The following is a 17,522-nucleotide window of genomic DNA, read 5'->3' on the forward strand; positions in this document are numbered from 1 at the left end:
TTTGTGTAACCCCCCGACAGATGTATGCTAGTACGCTAGAGAGAGAGCGCGCAGTCTTTATTTTATTTATTATGTTGCACGTTTTTCACATTTTGCTTTTGATGTCCACGCTTTTATTCAATTCATTGAGAGTCGCCAGCAGAGGAGTATGCCATAGAGGAATGTGCGTGTCGGGAACATTTGTTATGAGCAATGACAAAAGCTCTAACTTTTACAAAAGCGAAACCGTTGCATTGTAAATGCTTGTTTCTAAATGAGTCAAACTGCAGCAGGATCAAAGGTGCTTGGGGGCAAGAGGCGGCTGGGCAGGGTCCCTTCTTCTTAACTTTAGTAATGAGTGTGTCGCCCGCTACGCAGACACCGCGCTCTGCAATGCAATAGGTGTTGCTTTTGGTATTGTAAATGAAAATGCCTTTTAATTTTTTATACAAGAGGTTGTAAATGGCAATGTCAAAAGTTCAAAAACCCGCAATTGCGAGACCCATTGTATTGTAAATGCTTATTTATTCCATTAACAGGATCTCTGAAGCTGCCTAATGGGTAACCAGACAAGCCTCTCTCTTTACTAAGCGATTCTAAAGATGGGAAAGGAGCTCATTGTGCACCTGGTGGGAGCAGCTGAAAACATGTATCGATAACTCATACAACCAGTATAGACAGCAGCAGGGCATGCTTCATTGCCACACATACACAGGCAGAGCATGGGCAGCTGAGGTGCAATACACATACAAATCAGGAATAGCTTGGGCAGCAGCAGTGACATCCTCCCTTAAAGAGAACACATTGTGCAAGCAGTGCAAGTTTCCTACACTTACACAAACACACTTACTGGCTGCAAATGGCAGGATCAGTGAAGCCTACAATCACAGAAATTAACATTCACACAGACATTCACAGTGGGCACACAAGCCTCCCCTCTACCCATAATATGACATCAGGGGCCTTAGGTTTGAGGGGAGGGGAAGAGTTATTCATAGATTAGGCGAGAACTGCAAAGGACTTGGTTTTGGCAGAGGATATGAAGCAGGGTAGGAACAGTAGTCCAGATCCCATACGTGCCAATGGCCCCTCTATCACTGCAACACTTGGCCACAAGGACTGGCTGAGTCTTCTGACAGCAAAACGCAATATGTATTCACAATTTCAATTGTTTTTAGATAGAGCAAAAGGCTATTTCCAGATTCAATAAGATAGAGAGGACAGGAACTACACAGGCATCAGAAGTACAAACTTCTCTACAATACAAAGAACAAGTACAACATGGATAGCAAAAGTGCAAAACACAAATACACACTAACCGGTATAGCAGCGTAAGCAAAAGTGTAAGCATCTGACATTAAACATGTAGTTTCTGCAATAGAGGTACAAGTTTCCTTCATCATATAGGCAAAAGTGTTATAGCAAATAGCTATCTACACACACAGTACCCCTCCCTCCTTTCACCACCAGGAAAGACCAAGAAGTTCAATATATGCAGGGACAGACTGCAATAGGTAATGTGGCTACACTCAGTAATCCTGGGAGTCAGATCATGTTAAGCAATACACAGGGAAATGCACTACAAACGGTGGGGCGGGTGCATCATTGGTGGACCTATGCCATGTAAAGATGGGTCTCAGACCTACACAACAAAATTCATGCTATACGCCCTGCAAGCTTTAAAATAGATCTGATGTTATTAAAAGAAATAATAGAGGTGCACAGCCTACACTTTACTTGCTCTCTATGAATCTTCTGAATATCCATATATCCATATAAACACATACAAACTCACATATATAAACACACATGCATACATACACATTACTATTAGGCCTACTAGTCATCGTTGATAAAGGGATCCCTAAACAATGATGCCTATAAAACATCAACCCACGCTAGTTGTGTGCCATGAACGGGCTGGTAATTCATGCAACTAGGCAAAGGCAAAGACCATGTCATAATGACTGCGGCGAGGAAGAAGAGGGCTAAGCGTAAAGTAGACAGACAAGAAAGGAGCCTTGGACACAAGGGTGCCCAAATCCTCTACCTGCGAGTCAAAGTGACTGCTACCAAGAATGCTTCCTTCAGAGTCAGAAACTTCAGATCCACGAAGGAGAAAGGCTCTAAAAGGAGGACCCTGAAAGGTAAGCAAACTAAAAGGCAACTCTCGCAAAGAAAAAAGAAAGGGAGGGCCCACATGGCGAGACAAAGAAATGCTTATCAATAGGTGAGCTGCCAAAGCCTTCCCATCACCCAGGCTAGCCAAGGGCTTTCAAAATACCGGCATAGCAGCCCATTGAAGTCTCGAAGCAGAAATGGACAGATTAAGCCCAAACTGATCACACGAGATCTGCAGCACAGATGAGAAGCCACATTCCATGGGTGATACAGAGTAAGCTGAAGACAAGCTCTGGGATGTCCCCAGTGGTGCGCTAAGGACTTAAAACTGGAAGGCTGGGATACTTCTGTATGGCCTCACCTAAAAGACAGAGGAGACACCCAATATGCACATCCCTCCTTTCAACTTCCAAAACGAAACGGGCCGCCTCTCTGGAAGAGGGTAACTCTTGGGAACAAGAAGCGATGTAACCAAAGGCAATTTCCAAAGATAATGTGTTGAAAGAGAGGAAAGCAAGTCCAGATTCCTAGCCAGCAAGCTGGGGATTAAAGAACTCTCTATGTCCCCAACATAGGGCAGAGAAACATAAGCAGGGAAGCTGAGCATTGGATGTGAAAGGGTCTTGAAATGGACTTAAGAACTTCCTGCCCACCACCTGACCGATGCCCAGGAACACACAGGTCCTGTTCTCCCAGGTCCTGACCAGACCACCGATACAAGGGGTAATCCGAGACAGTACTTCACCTTAGGGCACAGCTTAAGGGGCACAATGCCCAGGGACCTGAAGGGAGTGCACCCATGTTGATTGATATGTCTCTGTCACCACATTATGCGATCACACTAAAACATGGCGAACCACAAATCAGAGGTTAGTGTAGCAATGTGCAGAAAACCTCTGAATCAAAGAACGATGATTCTACACCAGACACCATCAGCACTGACTTTCCCCCGTGTGGCTCCCCACCCAAAGGATGTGGCATTCGGAGTCACCACAACAGGAGGTGAAGCAGAATATCTCTGGACAAAGAGACAGTAGAGGGGCCTCAGCTCAGGAGACATTGGGATCAGGAACGCAAAGACCAGAGATGCCAGAAGCCAATGAGCATACAGATGGGACATCGGCCAGAGGAGGTGGCAAAAGCTCATGGGACAGTAAAGACACAGGAAGTCATGTGGCTCGGGAATCCCGGCCAAAGACTTACAGGTGAAAGTTGTATCTCCTGCCAGGAGGATAGCAGGTCCCACAATCTTACTATTCTGGACTCCGGGAGGTACACCAGAATAAAACTCATCACCTACAGTTCCTATAGGGGCTGCAATTCTGAAGAAATACAGAGAATCCAATTATCCAGGTAAGAACAGAATGGCCATTTTTGAGTTTATAGGTTGGAATTGGGTGTGTACGTTCAAGTTCAAAGTTGATTGGAAATGAGATGCCGAGGACTGATGGTATCCAGGACTCAAATAAGGTGATGGTGGAGAGAGCCTTGTGTCCAGAATCTTTAGGTAGGCCTAAAAATTCTCAGGTTGCCAGGTCTATAGCAATTTTCCAAATCAGTGATTTTACGTTTGAGATACTTTATTACAGTCGGTATCTGTTAGTTGGTTGGATTGAGCATACAAGCGGTCTTCAACCATCCCTATTCTGCCTCAACATCCTGAGGTTGACATCCTTCAGGTCCTTTCTGATCCCTGAAACTTCTGTCTGTAGAAGATCAATATTTGTTTTGGTACTCGGAGCTATGTTGTGTATGTGGTTTCATTTTTAGGTCTCACCTACACATCGCACAAGCGTGGCACAGGAGGAGACCTTTAGAAATCGATTCCCTTTTTCTGCCAAAAACGTGCACGCTTTGCATGCTTTCAATGGCAACGCGTGCACGTTTGGCGATTCCCTTGCGGGAGCGAGCTTTGAAACTATCTGTTTGTAATTAACTTGCAAACAGATGGTGCCCCTCCTCACTCCGCACGGGAAATGCTTTGTGTGCTCTCAGCTGCACTCCCCCCACCCGTCCCCCTCCTCAGCTGCATTCCTCACATCCAACAGCATTTTGCCTGCAGGAGCGAGCAGTGCTTCCTTGTTAAATTATTATTTCCAGTTTGGTAGCAACATAAAGCGCTGCAGTGTATATTTCCTGCACACAGGACACCCCGGCTCTTCACAGGCGGCCTTGATATTAATTTTTTATGTTTCAACTGCTATCTTCCTATTGGCTCCTTGAAGCACTCCTGCAACCCTCCAGAGCAATGCTCCTGACAGCCTGGATTTTGTTTGAAGAAATCCAGTGACATTTGCTCCAAATGTCACTTTTCTCACCACAGTTTAAAAACAGCATATCTCGTGAGCCCCGGCTTCGAAGAGACTGTTGATTTGCAAACAGAATTGATGGAGTGAGGCGCACCCAAACTCCGCCCCTTCCTTCATTCACCACGCTACCAATGTATTATATATCCACCGTGTCTACATGCTGCCTTATTTTTTACCAAACAAGACAAATCAGTGGATTATGATTCCGGAGCAGTCTTTGCAAGGTCCCCCCATCCCCCCCTTTTTTTTTTTTTAACTATTTCCGAGGCAGGTCATGCTTGTCAGTTGAGCAGCGGACACGTGAGTGACAGCATACTATCTGTCTAAATAAGGTGCACTTTTACAGTAATGTGTCATTTTATGAGCCGGCTGACTGCTTTCAAACTGCGATTTATGCTCAAAATCCTGTGTGGCTGGAGGTTGGCTCGGTGGAGCGAAAGGGGAAAGTGGCAGGGCAGAAAAAGCAGGGTAGGTTGCATCAGAGGCGCTTCTTCAGCAGGACTTGCTGTCAAGAGGCCGCTTCAGTGCGCTTCCGACCAGCCGTAAGGTTCTTGTACGCAGCTGATATGTGGATTGTGCTTGATGGTGAATGAAATATACCAATTTCGGTAAAGCTGATAAAATAATGCTATCTGTCGTTGGTACAAGGCTCTGCTGTGATGTGGCTGTGACTGACCGGAGGGATCACTGGTCTGGTAAACAAGCATTGCCATAGCCAATAGGTTTCACCTTTGGGACCTTATAAGTGTTTAATTAACCATCACAATTTCCTTGGTGCAACAATACAAATGTGTTGCATGGTTAAACACTTATAAGGTCCCAAAGGCTAGAACTATTGGCTATGCCAATGCTTGTTTAAGAATAGCTTCAAGCGTAGTGGCATTGTCTTGCTTATCTTTTATTGGGGATTCAGGAATCGGAGGTACCTGTTTTGGTCTTTTAAGGACACTTTTCCCTCCCTTTCCTGTTTTCTCCTTATTCTCCTGCAATTCCTCCATAGTTGCTGATATAGTAAAGTGAGAGCTAACGTAATATATTTACTGCAGAGTATGGTACAGAGGAACTATACCACTGTTGCCCAGACAGCCTGAAATCTAGACTTTTTCAGAGAAGAGATACTGTACCTTCCTATTGACTCAACACATAGAACCCTTGATGCTTTACTCGCGTCTTTGTCCCTTTTTCTCTTCCTCTGTCTTCTATTCTTCTCCTTCCCCATGTCTTTGTTGCTTCTTGCTTTGAGCATCTGACCACATCCTCCTAACGGCTACAGACCCATAAATATTTCTCACTGTGGGATCTTTAGCAATATACAGGAGGCAAACCATACCAGAGTCCAATAAAGAAAGGCTATGCTGACAGGCCACCATAAAAACTGCTAAAAACCCAGAATGAAACAGCAAGGCCGTAGCAAGCCTTTGAATGCAGCCAACCTTTTTTTGAACAAGGATCAATTCCACATTTCACCGGCCACCAGCTCACATACCACAATATCTCCTCAAGCTCAGCAGGGAGAGAACAAAGGAGATGAAGATAAAGACCAACCTGGCAGGGGCCACATCAGTCCTGAAGAAGCTGCTCTCAGTCAGAGACACGAAAAAACTGCTGAATGCTGGGAATGCCAGCCCACTTATACTGCCCAACTATGAGTAGACGTGAATTTAATTGGCAGTATTTTCCTGCAGTGTCCCATAACAAGGTGGGACTCACCTCTCAAGTAATGAATCAGACAAGGAATATAGAGGTGATGTATTTTACTAGAGCAGAGTCCGCTACTGAGCCAGACGTCAAAAGCAGTACAGAGGATCAGCCCTTGAATCTAGAAAAAGCAGGCCCTCTGGCAATATAAACTCGTATGCTGCATTGCCACTTCAATTGATCAGAAATCAATGTTGATTAAAAAAAACAAATCTAGTTTCAACTCTACCTGAAACAGTAAAATCTGGAACACCCAAATTATTGTGAATGTGATCTATTAAGGTAAATGGTGCATGCTTAAGAACTGCGATGCACGGTGCACCATGTTTGGAGTAGGTCTCTAAATCACAACCACCTTAACCAACATTTACTTAAGGGAGATTCTACATTCAACACCCACCCAACCATACATTAGGAAAGGGCACCAATGCAAATTGGAGAACACTGCTGTCTCATCACGGGTATGGAGCATTACATAAATGTAACAAAATCAAATAAATTAATAATAATGAATTTAGGCATCTGAAATTAAGGTACAAATAATTAGCTGGAAAGGGTTGGTAGGCTTATTTATCGAACTCAAATAGGCTAACAAGTGCGCTACTTAGACAAGAGTGCCCTTCCACTTAATTTATCAAATCTGCCAGGGAATTGCGTTACTGGTGTGCGGTTATCAGGTCCACAAAGCCTAACAGAAATTACATGAGAAACATATACTGGCAGCCATGGACACCTGCCAAGGGCATTTACCACTGGACAGGCTAGAGCATCTGGACAGGAGAACTACCTATGTATCACCCATTCAAGAGTACAGGTGATCTACGACCTGGCAGCAGATGAAACATGCAGAAGATGTCTTTTACTGACAGTCTAGAGGGAAACAGCAAAATCTCCCACTGGCACCCAGGAAAGTTTACCAGAAAGCCAACTAAACATCAGAGACACTCCATCTCCCAACAGCGAATGAGGTCTTTCTGTCAGCAGCTAATAAAATGTGTCAAAACATCCACATAACGACAGCTCAGGAGATCTACCTACTAACCGCCAAGGCGAGACAACCAGTCTAGAAAAAGCTGCCTGCTGGCTGCCTCGGAGAAAGCCCAGGAGACCTGGCACACCAACAGCTCAGGAAATTAAAAGTTGAGATGGATGGAGGCAGAAACCAAGCACTGATAGATAGATTCAGGGAAGGACATGGGTTAGCTGGATACATATTTTAGAGACTGGATAAAAGGACTGAAGGATATTGGCCGGGATCAAGACTTCTGTGAATGGGTCAAAAGAAGGATTAAGGATTGAGTTTATGGGAGAAAGGGAGAATAAAGGGCTGCTATAGTAAATTGGTCCCTTATGATCCAGGAAGAGGAAACAAGCATTTGCAATGCAATAGGTCTCGCATTAGGAAAGTTTGAGCTATTGGTATTGTAAATGCCAATTTTTTTATTTATGTGTTGGTTTTGAAAATAGCGAAATTAATAGCTTTGTCATTTACAATACCAATAGTTATAACTTTCGCAAATGTGACACCTATAGCATTTGTAATGCAATATGTTTTGTATTTACGTGACTTAGATGTATTGATATTACAAATAACAATGGCTTTTAATTTTTTTCAAATAACTAATACTTAAATAAAAGTTATTGTAATTTATAATGGCAATAGCTTAAACTTTTGTAAATAACTTTTGTGAAGATTATGTTCAGTGTAGTTTATTGTGACAAAAATCCAAGAACAGAAGTGAAATATTAACATCTTTTTGTGACATTTGTAATAAAGCTTGAAACATTGATAGAACATATTTGAACTAGTTGTTGTTGTTGAATGTTTGCACAGATTGATGCTGTGGTGGCGCTGAGTGATGTTGTGGTGGCGACAAGTGATGCTGTGGCGTTCAGTGATGCTGTGGTAGCGTATAGTGATATTGCAGTGCCCCTGAGTGATGCTGTGGTGGTGCTGAGTCATGCGATAGATAGATAGATAGATAGAGTGAGTGCGATAGATAGATAGAGGGCGGGCTAGAGGGAGGGCGACAGATAGAAAGAGTGAGGGCGATCGATAAACAGAGTTAGGGCGATAGATAGCGATAGATAGAGTGAGTGCGATAAATAGACAGATAGCGTTAGGGCGATAGATAGAGTGAGGGAGATAGATAGATAGAGTGAGGGCGATAGATAGATAGAGTGAGGGCGATAGATAGATAGAGTGAGGGCGATAGAGTGAGGGCGATAGAGTGGGGGCGATAGATAGAGTAATTATGTGGCGTGTATTTATGTGGCACTGAGTGGTATTTGGAGTGTATGTTGCGTTGAGCGCAGTGTAAATATGTAGCATATAATTATGTGGCACTGAGTGGTATTTTGAGTGTATGTTGCATTGAGTACAGTGTAATTATGTGGCATGTAACTATGTGGCACTGAGTGGTATTTGGAGTGTATGTTGCATTGAGTAGAGTGTAATTATGTTGCGTGTAATTATGTGGCACTGAGTAGTATTATGAGGAGTGTATGTTGTATTTAGTTGAGTGTAATTGTGTGGCATGTGGCACTGAGGGGTAATGTTTGGAGTGTATGTTGAATTTAGTGGAGTGTAATTATGTAGCATATAATTATGTGGCACTGAATGGTATTGTGTGTAGTGTGTGTTGCATTCAGTAGAGTGTAATTATGTGGCGAGAAAGATCCTCTTGCAATGCACGTGTGAGATGCTGTTGAATTACACAGGAAATCCCTTGTACCAGACAGTTGGAAAGTTAATCAGGCATTTCACTGACGAGATGACCCGCTGTTGCCTTGGGCAAAGACATCCTCTTGAAATGCGCAATTGAGATGCACTTTGAAAACGCGGAAGACATAGATTGAGAGATAGTTGAACATTTCACTGAAGACATGCTGTGGTGTTGCACGTGAAGATGCTTTGACAAAGTAGCAGCGACATGCTCTTTTGTTTATTGCCCTGAAGACATGTATTGTACCTCGGGGTTTGAGATATTTTTGCTGTAGTAATATTGTTTGGTAAGCATCCCTCTGTTCCTCGGATCTAGTTCCATGCCATATTCCCAAAACAAAAAATCCGCCCTTGCACAGGAAAGATGTGTTACACTGCACCAGGAGATGTTTTAAATGTGCACCAGCGAGCTGTCCTGTTGATGCAGTGGCGAAATGCTCTTGCATTACTCTAGGGTTGTCTGGGGAGATACCATACAGTTACACTGAAGAAGCATTATGGCATTGCGTTGGAGAGTGACGTAGCCATAAAATAAAGTGAATGTTGTGTCCACGATGTTTGGGATGCTTAGTTTTATTCACACCCTTCCATGTAAAAGGACATTAACTCTTATTTTTCATGCAACATCTACATGCTGTCATGGTATTTTCGGTTGTTTCAGAAACCATCAATTCTGCTCTCCCTCACCTCATCTCTTCATTTAAGGAGGTGACACGGGACGAGAGGAGGGGCACAAGAGGAGAGGATGAGCGATGAGGGGGGGACACCGGATGAGGGAATAAGGGAGGAGAGGACACAGGAGGAGAGGAGGAGACACGAGAGGAGAGGAGAGGACACAGGACGAGAGGAGGAGAGAGAAGGGCGCACAGGAGGAGAGAGGAGGGGACACAGGAGGAGAGGAGGAAAGAGGATGAGAGTTGAGGGGGGAGAGAGGAGGGGACACAGGAGGAGAGAGGAGGGGGCACAGGAGGAGAGGAGGAGAGGAGCAGACCAGTAGGAAGGGAGACAAGGGAAGAGAGGAGACAGGGGAAGGAGAGAGGCAGACGATAGGGCGCAAAGGAAACAGGAAGCAAAGGGTAGAACAAGGGCAGACAGTCAGTTCATTTTCCTGAGGTACTCCTGAAATGGTCTGAAAAGGTCTGGGAACTGATGAATTGTGCGACTGGGCAGATGACAATACTCGCTGTATGCAATGCAAGGAAAGGCACGGGCTCATCGAAGCTATAGAAAGATTACCACAGAGGAGCCTGACCAAGTGATGATAAAAGCAGCGAACACTTCAGCTTTTAAAGACCAACGGGTAACGAGTGCACTTTACGATTAAAGCCCACTATACCAGGAAAAGGAAGCCAAAACGCTGTGTAACGCAATGTGTGAGCCAACTCTAGGCAGGAACAACAGCGGGTGAGCATACCACCAACAGGGACCACACCTAACATTAGCAAACATGTATTTTATACTGCACGCTTTCTTCACCCTTTTTAGCAGTGCATTTGAGAAGTTTCCTTGTAGAGCGTACCTTGGCCGTTGCGCCTTCGTGACACCACCCACACCCAGGACACTGCAGGTCCCACAATGCAATACAGATACCAACGCTTCAGCAAGCATGGCACTACAGCCTCACTCGCCAGCTCACAAAGGCAGCAATCACCAGCCCTGAATACAGTAGCCAATGGGGTTCCGACAGCCCAGATCAGGCCAGTGAATGCGAAGACAAAGTTATACAGGGTGCACAAAGGAAGCATGGGGTGGCAGATGCAAAAAATGCAGGTGTTACTCACAGTTCTTGAACCCGTTTCATGCGCAGAGAGACGCTGCCGGCCTCCTTAGCTACGGGTGCCCTGCACAGACAGAGGAGCTCAGCAAGGCATGATAAATAATTTGTGAGATCAACAACAAACTCAGTATCCGGGCGGGGGCTGCCCGCGCATGCGCGCCATTTTTAACTTTTGTTCTGAAGAGCACCGGTTAGAAATGCCGCGCATGCGCGGGCAGCCCCCGCCCTCCCAGGTCTGGCAGCTGAAGTCCCGGGGCCCGGGTGAAGAACATCAGAAAGCACTGCGGGGCTCCCATGCCTAAGGGGAGAGCCCGCGTCGTGCTGGCAGAGGAGCTCGAGTGCTCCCATGACAAGCCCCGCGTGTGCCAGATGATGCCCAGATTACACCAGCGCTACGACAAGAGCCCGGTGAGGTAAGGGGGGTAGGGGTGCACGTGTGTGTGTGTGTGCGCGCGCACATGTGTGTCTGTTTGTGTGTGTGTGTTATCTGCTTCCTGGCAATGTGGGACAGGAGATGTGCACGCCGTGTGGGTGAACGTGCGTGCTCACATGGGGGAATCTCCTGCGCGTGCACATCCCCTGTCTCAGATTCCCAGGAAGTGAGTAACAATAGATGCTTCGCATTGCTACACCAGCTCGACCTAAAAAGGAGTTTGGGGTAGGATAATAAAATAAATGTTACAAGTAAGGTAAATGGATGGCATGGGATTAAAGGCTTGGAGGATGTGACAACTGGTGGGAGCTTTAAAGGCTGGTATTTGAGGTCAGAGGATAAATTCAGGAATGGCTTAATGGTGAAAGAAATGAAAAATTACAAACAGTTAAATAATTAAGACAGGGCTAAACAACAGGGGGCATGGTATGGGTGGAGGAACTGACAGTTTAAAGTCTGATTTAATGGATGCAAAGGGTAAAGAGTTAGTCCAACCTATGAAGATTTTTTTGGGTTAGGATCAAAATATTGAAGTGATGAAGTATTTGAAGGACCCACACGTGCACAGAGCACTAATCCAAAAAAAATCTTCTTAGTTTGGACTAACTCTTTACCCTTTGCATCTATTAAATCAGACTTTAAACTGTCAGTTCCTCCACCCATACCATGCCCCCTGAAGTTGATAAAAATAGATACCATTTATTTGGAGAATAATAAACCAGCTACTAATAACTAGAGGATCAGTTCACTTAGCATGCTATATAAATGTATGCATGTATATGGTATTTCTATAGAGCAAACCTAGCATAAAGCAGCAAAACGGTGTACAGGGTCAAAGACAAGGATAACGTCAACCAGAGATCAGAGAAGCTGGGCTGTGGGCAGTCAATGCAATGTGGTGTAGTCTTAAAGAGGCGCGCTGTAAACATTTTCCTAAATTGGGACAGACTTGAGGCGGTCGAGGTGGCTACTAGGATGGTGTTCCACATCCTGGCTGTACAGATGGAAAAGGCCTGCTGCCTTGTTTTTTCTTTTTTACGCTTCTTAGTCTGCAGTCTAGTGGAGTCCTGGCAACGGGTGTGCAGAGATCCACCAGAGATGGCATGCTTGTCAGCAAGATGAACAGGGTGCTGGTTATGATGACTATGTAAATGATGTAGCTGATTCTGAAGATGGTTCAGACTGGCAAGGGGACACATCGGAGTTCCATCAGGACTGGGGCAAAGTCACCATATTTTTTCATCATGCCCCGATTGAGACATGGTGAGATGTGTAGAATGCAGCATGGGTGCAAGTGTGGGGTCTTGGAGGCCACAGAGCAAGGCACTACTGCCATCCAGATGTGGGAGTAAAAGGTCTTGTACAACAGTTTTGAAGTCAATTTCTGGAAGGGAAGGATTTGGGGTTGAGTTAAATTAAGGTATGGGTCTGGTGAATTAATGGTTAAATCATTAGCTGGGTCCATGAATGAAGAGGATTATAGTCTGGATCGACAAAGAGTTCGAGTCAGGGGCAGATGGGTGAAGAGAATGATATAGAGTTACCTAGGTCACAAAATAAGAAGTGGTGGATAAATAGAGTATTTATAGCGGAGGGTATCAATGAAAATAGGAAACAAGCAGGGCTTTGAGTTTGTCAGGTCTTGCTAGGTCTTATGTCGGCAATAAATAACATTTACTTTGAAGCAGGCACCTACTGGGCCACATATTTGTTTGCTTAACATTACAGGCAAAAACATTGTCCGATTTAAAAACAATGACTGTAAAACTCCTCAAAGTAATTAATGTCAGTGATGCAGCCCCGGATTACATTTTACTTCATCATGGATTTCATAGGAGTATTTGCTTTTTCTTGATGTTATGTTTTTAAAGTTTTTTTTATGTGACATACCACTCTTGTAGGGTTGCATATTATGAACGGAATCACCTCTAGGTGTCTGGGTGAGTAGAGGCTGCAGGAGAATGTTCATGAAGGGGTCCTTACTAAGAGCTCTAGAGTGAAGGCTGAAGGCAGTGTATCTCATAGAGATTATCAGTATGTCATAAACGTTTTCAGACTATATGCTCATCCAATCCTTCGCCCCTCTGCAGAGTGCACAAAACAGTGGTCGCACATATGCCATTTGTAATTAGCATGGTATGTGCAATTTTGTTAAGGAGGTTTTTCATTCCTTTTGATATATTGATAGCATCAAAGGAAAAGAAAATGCATTTAAATACATGCACAAGGTCAGAATAGAAAACTAGTGATGAAGAGGAAAGTGATGAAGAGGAAAGAGATGATGTGTGACATATGCAGGGGAAACATTTCAGAAAGATGTGGGAAGAAAACAGGCATGAGTGTAAGAATGCAAAACTGCAGAAGAAAGTGGTGTTATGTTAATAAGCCTGATAAAGATGAATGACATATCTGAAAACTCACAGAGGGGTATGGGGTCAGATGGCACTGTAGAAATCAGAGGCTTCTAGTTCACGTTTTAAGCCACGCCTTTAATTACAAAGTTTACTACTTTTGAGAAAGCTTCCTAGTTAAAGCAGTGCTGACAAGTTTCCCAGGTGCATGTGTCAGTATCTTACCTACTCCTGCCTTTTACTGGTAGTCCTGTGTATCACCGTTATAAAATCAAGACAATTCGCAAATGCAAAGCAAACACCTGGATAGGGTGGCCTACTCGCGGACGGGCCTGGAAAACCTGAGACTTCCATACATGCTTATAGACCCGATTCAGGCAGAAGACTCCCGATTTTTGAAGCTCAAATTGCTTTATTTTGGCTGTCTCCGGCTTGAAATTGCCGGACCTTCAATTCAAGCCAATGAAACAGTCTCTCGATTATTATATTTTTTTTAATCTTCCACTTGCCTCTTCTGATATACTGGCATGTGTGGACTTCTGGTGGATAAGTAGAGAAATATTGCGTACCAGTACAAAGGGCAGAGCAGGGTGAATAAACAGTGTACATTAATAGTATTACTAGAATGAATGAGATTTATAAAGGGGTGAGTGACAAGACTAAACGAAAGAGGGGTTAACGAATGAGAAATAAATACACAATTGAATGAATGGTTACTCCAAAAAAAAGGAACTTACCTCAGTACTTCGCTCCTACAGTTTGATTTCTCTTATTTCCGCATTACCGAAAGAAAGCATGTACGTTATATCAGCCAATGATAACACGCGGTTCCTGCTGCAGACCTCAAGTGAGCAGTTCCGGCCAAACACCGAGGAAACGCACGAGTGCCGGGAGGGCCAGCGGCCACTCATTGAGTTTCTAGTTTGGCTCCGCCCCCTCTCACTCACGGATTGATCAGTCATACCGCTGCTCGGTGTGCAGACGAAAGCAGTGGCACGCCGAGCTGAACGAACGCTCACACTTCAGTGACAGTGTGCGCCAGCCTCTTTTACCGAGAGGAAAGGTTTATTTACATTTGTACTACGCGCACAGTTTGTACTACGCGCTCATTGGATGATCTGTGAATGCAAGCCTTAGCCACGCAAGCACCATAGCTGCCAAGGTTTCAGATTGCTATGTGTGACATTTCCATAATTTCATTCAGAGTAATTATGAGTGACATTTCACCGCCTATGAGTGACACTTTCTCACGAATAAATTCAAGCAGATAAGATGAGGGAAACAAATATCTGAAATTACACTCATTTGAGCAACGTGACTGCGTCAGCAAAAATACATTTTCCTAGCATAGCAGTCAGTGCAACAGTGGATGTTGACTTACACACTCTTCCTGCACGGGGCAACGTAGGTCTGAGGCTGGCCTGATTCACCATAGCACAGTAAGTAACTGTATGTGTTATAATCTGACACTGAACAACCAGCACCAGCTGCGTGATCACGCTCTGCCCAAAAGAAATTTGCTAATGAACACACACACGCACTCTAATCCCCGCCACCCCCTCACGCGCTGAGGCTGAATAAACTGAAGCACTATATTTAGGGCTTAACAATAAATATTTCAATATTTCTACCAGGTAAATTGTAGTATCCTGTGGTTCCCTTTAAATGTCTCGTTCTTGCATGCTTGCATTTCTTGTGTATCCTTTTGAATACTGGTGTTCTGTGTTCCTACAGCACTGTTAGAATGCTGTGATGTACCAATGTTCATTCTACCATCTGACACTGAAGTACATGGATGTGCTTTTCTTCATGGATTAAAGCTACCACTTAATCATTCTTCTGGTGGTATTATTGAGTAAGAGAGAATACTAAAAATTGGCGACGATCGGGATACTTTTAAAGAACCAATAACCATTTTTGGGATTTTTTTTTCTTCTTGTACTCTGATTTTGAGTAGGATTCTTCAATTTCTTCGAGGATTCATCGATTTCTTCTTCAAATCTACTTCTACAACTTACTACAAAGATTTAACTATTTTCTGGGAATATATATTTTTTTGCTCTTCGTTGTAAAATGTTGGTTGAGGTTCAACTAGAATTGCTGGTAACATCGTATTTCTGAGGACATTTTTTTGACAAATCGTGAGTACATTGGCTGGTTCATGTTCGAACTGTACTTCATTCATTTTTAATATTTTCAGTCCGAAATGTAAGCTTTGTCTGCATGATTACCTTTCAAATTGCCTTTCCGTTGTTGCGCATTTCTTCAATTCACTACCTAGCAACGCGTGTGTGCATGAAACAAGCGCTCGCACCTCCACGCCTTGTTGTTGCTTAGTAACGTGTGACACATAAGAAGCGCATTGATTGGCACATCAGAGGTCACTTCGCGTAACCCCGCGTTTTGTACGTGCCTCCATCTTGGATTTCTACGAACAGAGTTACGAGTTTATTTAACCATTTGAGCACATCAGTACTTCGTTTTTCTTCAATTTACACGTATTTATGCAGCATTTTCTACAATTTCGACCAGCATTGTAAGTTTATTCAATTTTTTTATTGTTTTAGCTTTATCTTAATTTTCTTCGAACAACATGAGTAACACCAATTCTGCTTCCACAAGTAATTCTTCAAACAGTTCTGCAACTTCCTCATGCATCAATATAAATATTAGCACGCCTAAAGAGTTTTTAACTTCACCTGGTGAACCAAGTATAAAGTGGTCTGAGTGGAAGGAATATTTTCTCAATTATATAGCCACTTTAGAGGACAATGTTGGAACTTTGTCCCCTGAACGTAAATTGAGAATGCTTCTACATAGTCTTGGTCCAGAAGGTTTAAGAATCTATAATCAAATGCAGAAACCAGAAAGAGCAAGTGATATTGACATTTTTAAAGCTGCAATTTCTGATTTAACTGAGAATTATTCACCTATAGTATGTATTGGTGAATAATACGTGCATTTTTCAAAAGGAAACAGTTGGAGAATGAGTCAGTAGAGGAATATGTTTCCCAATTGAAATTGCTTGCCATGCATTGCAAATTTGGAGTATTACACGGCGAACTCATTCGTGATCAAGTTGTTGTGTGTTCCAGGAATAAGAGTATTCAAGTTAGACTATGGATTGAGGGAGAGTCTAGTCTGAAGGATGTAATAACTTTATTGAAAAAAGCTGAATTATCTGATAGAAGCTCCAAAGCTTTAGCTGATCAGTCTGGAACTACTACTTCTACGGTTAACAAAATTTCAGTAAAATCTAAGAAGGAGTTGTTGGACAAGAAGGGTGATAAGAAGTTTCAATCCGATAGGAATTCTCAGAGAAAGTTTTCTAACTCAAAATCTTTCACTAGGAAAATGTATAATAACAATGCTTCTTTTTCCTTTGCTTGTTATCGTTGTGGAGATAAGAATCACAATGCAGGTTTTGAGAAATGTCCCGCTAGGTATGCTAAATGTTCTAATTGTGAAGTTATGGGGCATTATGCTAAGGGTTGCAATAGAAGTTCTTCACAGCCATCTAAAATTTTCCATGTTAATAATACTGATTATTCTGATTATGATTCTGACAGCGATTCTCCTTCACCTTCTACATCTGAAAAGTCTCAATGCAATATGGTAATATGTACTGACAAGAGTGCTAAAAGCTACTGTTAAATACTGTGCATTGTCATAGATAATGAAATATGTTTTAGCTCAGATTATTGAATGATACATTCATCTGTACTGTGAGGATATTTTGTGTTTTTATGGTACATAATTTAGGAATTTGTTATTTATATGTATTTATACTAGTTTCATTTTTTTATTGTTTTTATTATTTTAGAAAAAGGAGGATAGTAGGTATTTTGTTATTTTAGAAAAAGGGAGGATATGTAGTATCCTGTGTTTCCCTTTAAATGTCTCGTTCTTGCATGCTTGCATTTCTTGTGTATCCTTTTGAATGCTGGTGTTCTGTGTTCTACCGAGCACTGTTAGAATGCTGTGATGTACCAATGTTCATTCTACCATCTGACACTGAAGTACATGGATGTGCTTTTCTTCATGGATTAAAGCTACCACTTAATCATTCTTCTGGTGGTATTATTGAGTAAGAGAGAATACTACATAACTCCGTGTAACCAGCACTGCT

General features: G+C 43.1%; 1 protein-coding gene across 1 annotated transcript in view; it reads right to left on the reverse strand.

Annotated features, from left to right (window-relative positions):
• LOC147701493 (bifunctional polynucleotide phosphatase/kinase-like) overlaps positions 1-14,345 on the reverse strand; it is a 227,188-nt gene extending 212,843 nt beyond the window's left edge. The window contains exon 1 of the mRNA XM_086930185.1: positions 14,131-14,345. The gene's annotated coding sequence lies outside the window, so the exon portion shown is untranslated. The remainder of the gene's footprint in view (positions 1-14,130) is intronic.
• Between the last annotated feature and the right edge of the window lie 3,177 nt (positions 14,346-17,522).

This window comes from Lissotriton vulgaris, chromosome 7 (assembly GCF_964263255.1).
Source record: "Lissotriton vulgaris chromosome 7, aLisVul1.2, whole genome shotgun sequence".
In the NCBI taxonomy this organism is placed as follows: domain Eukaryota; kingdom Metazoa; phylum Chordata; class Amphibia; order Caudata; family Salamandridae; genus Lissotriton; species Lissotriton vulgaris.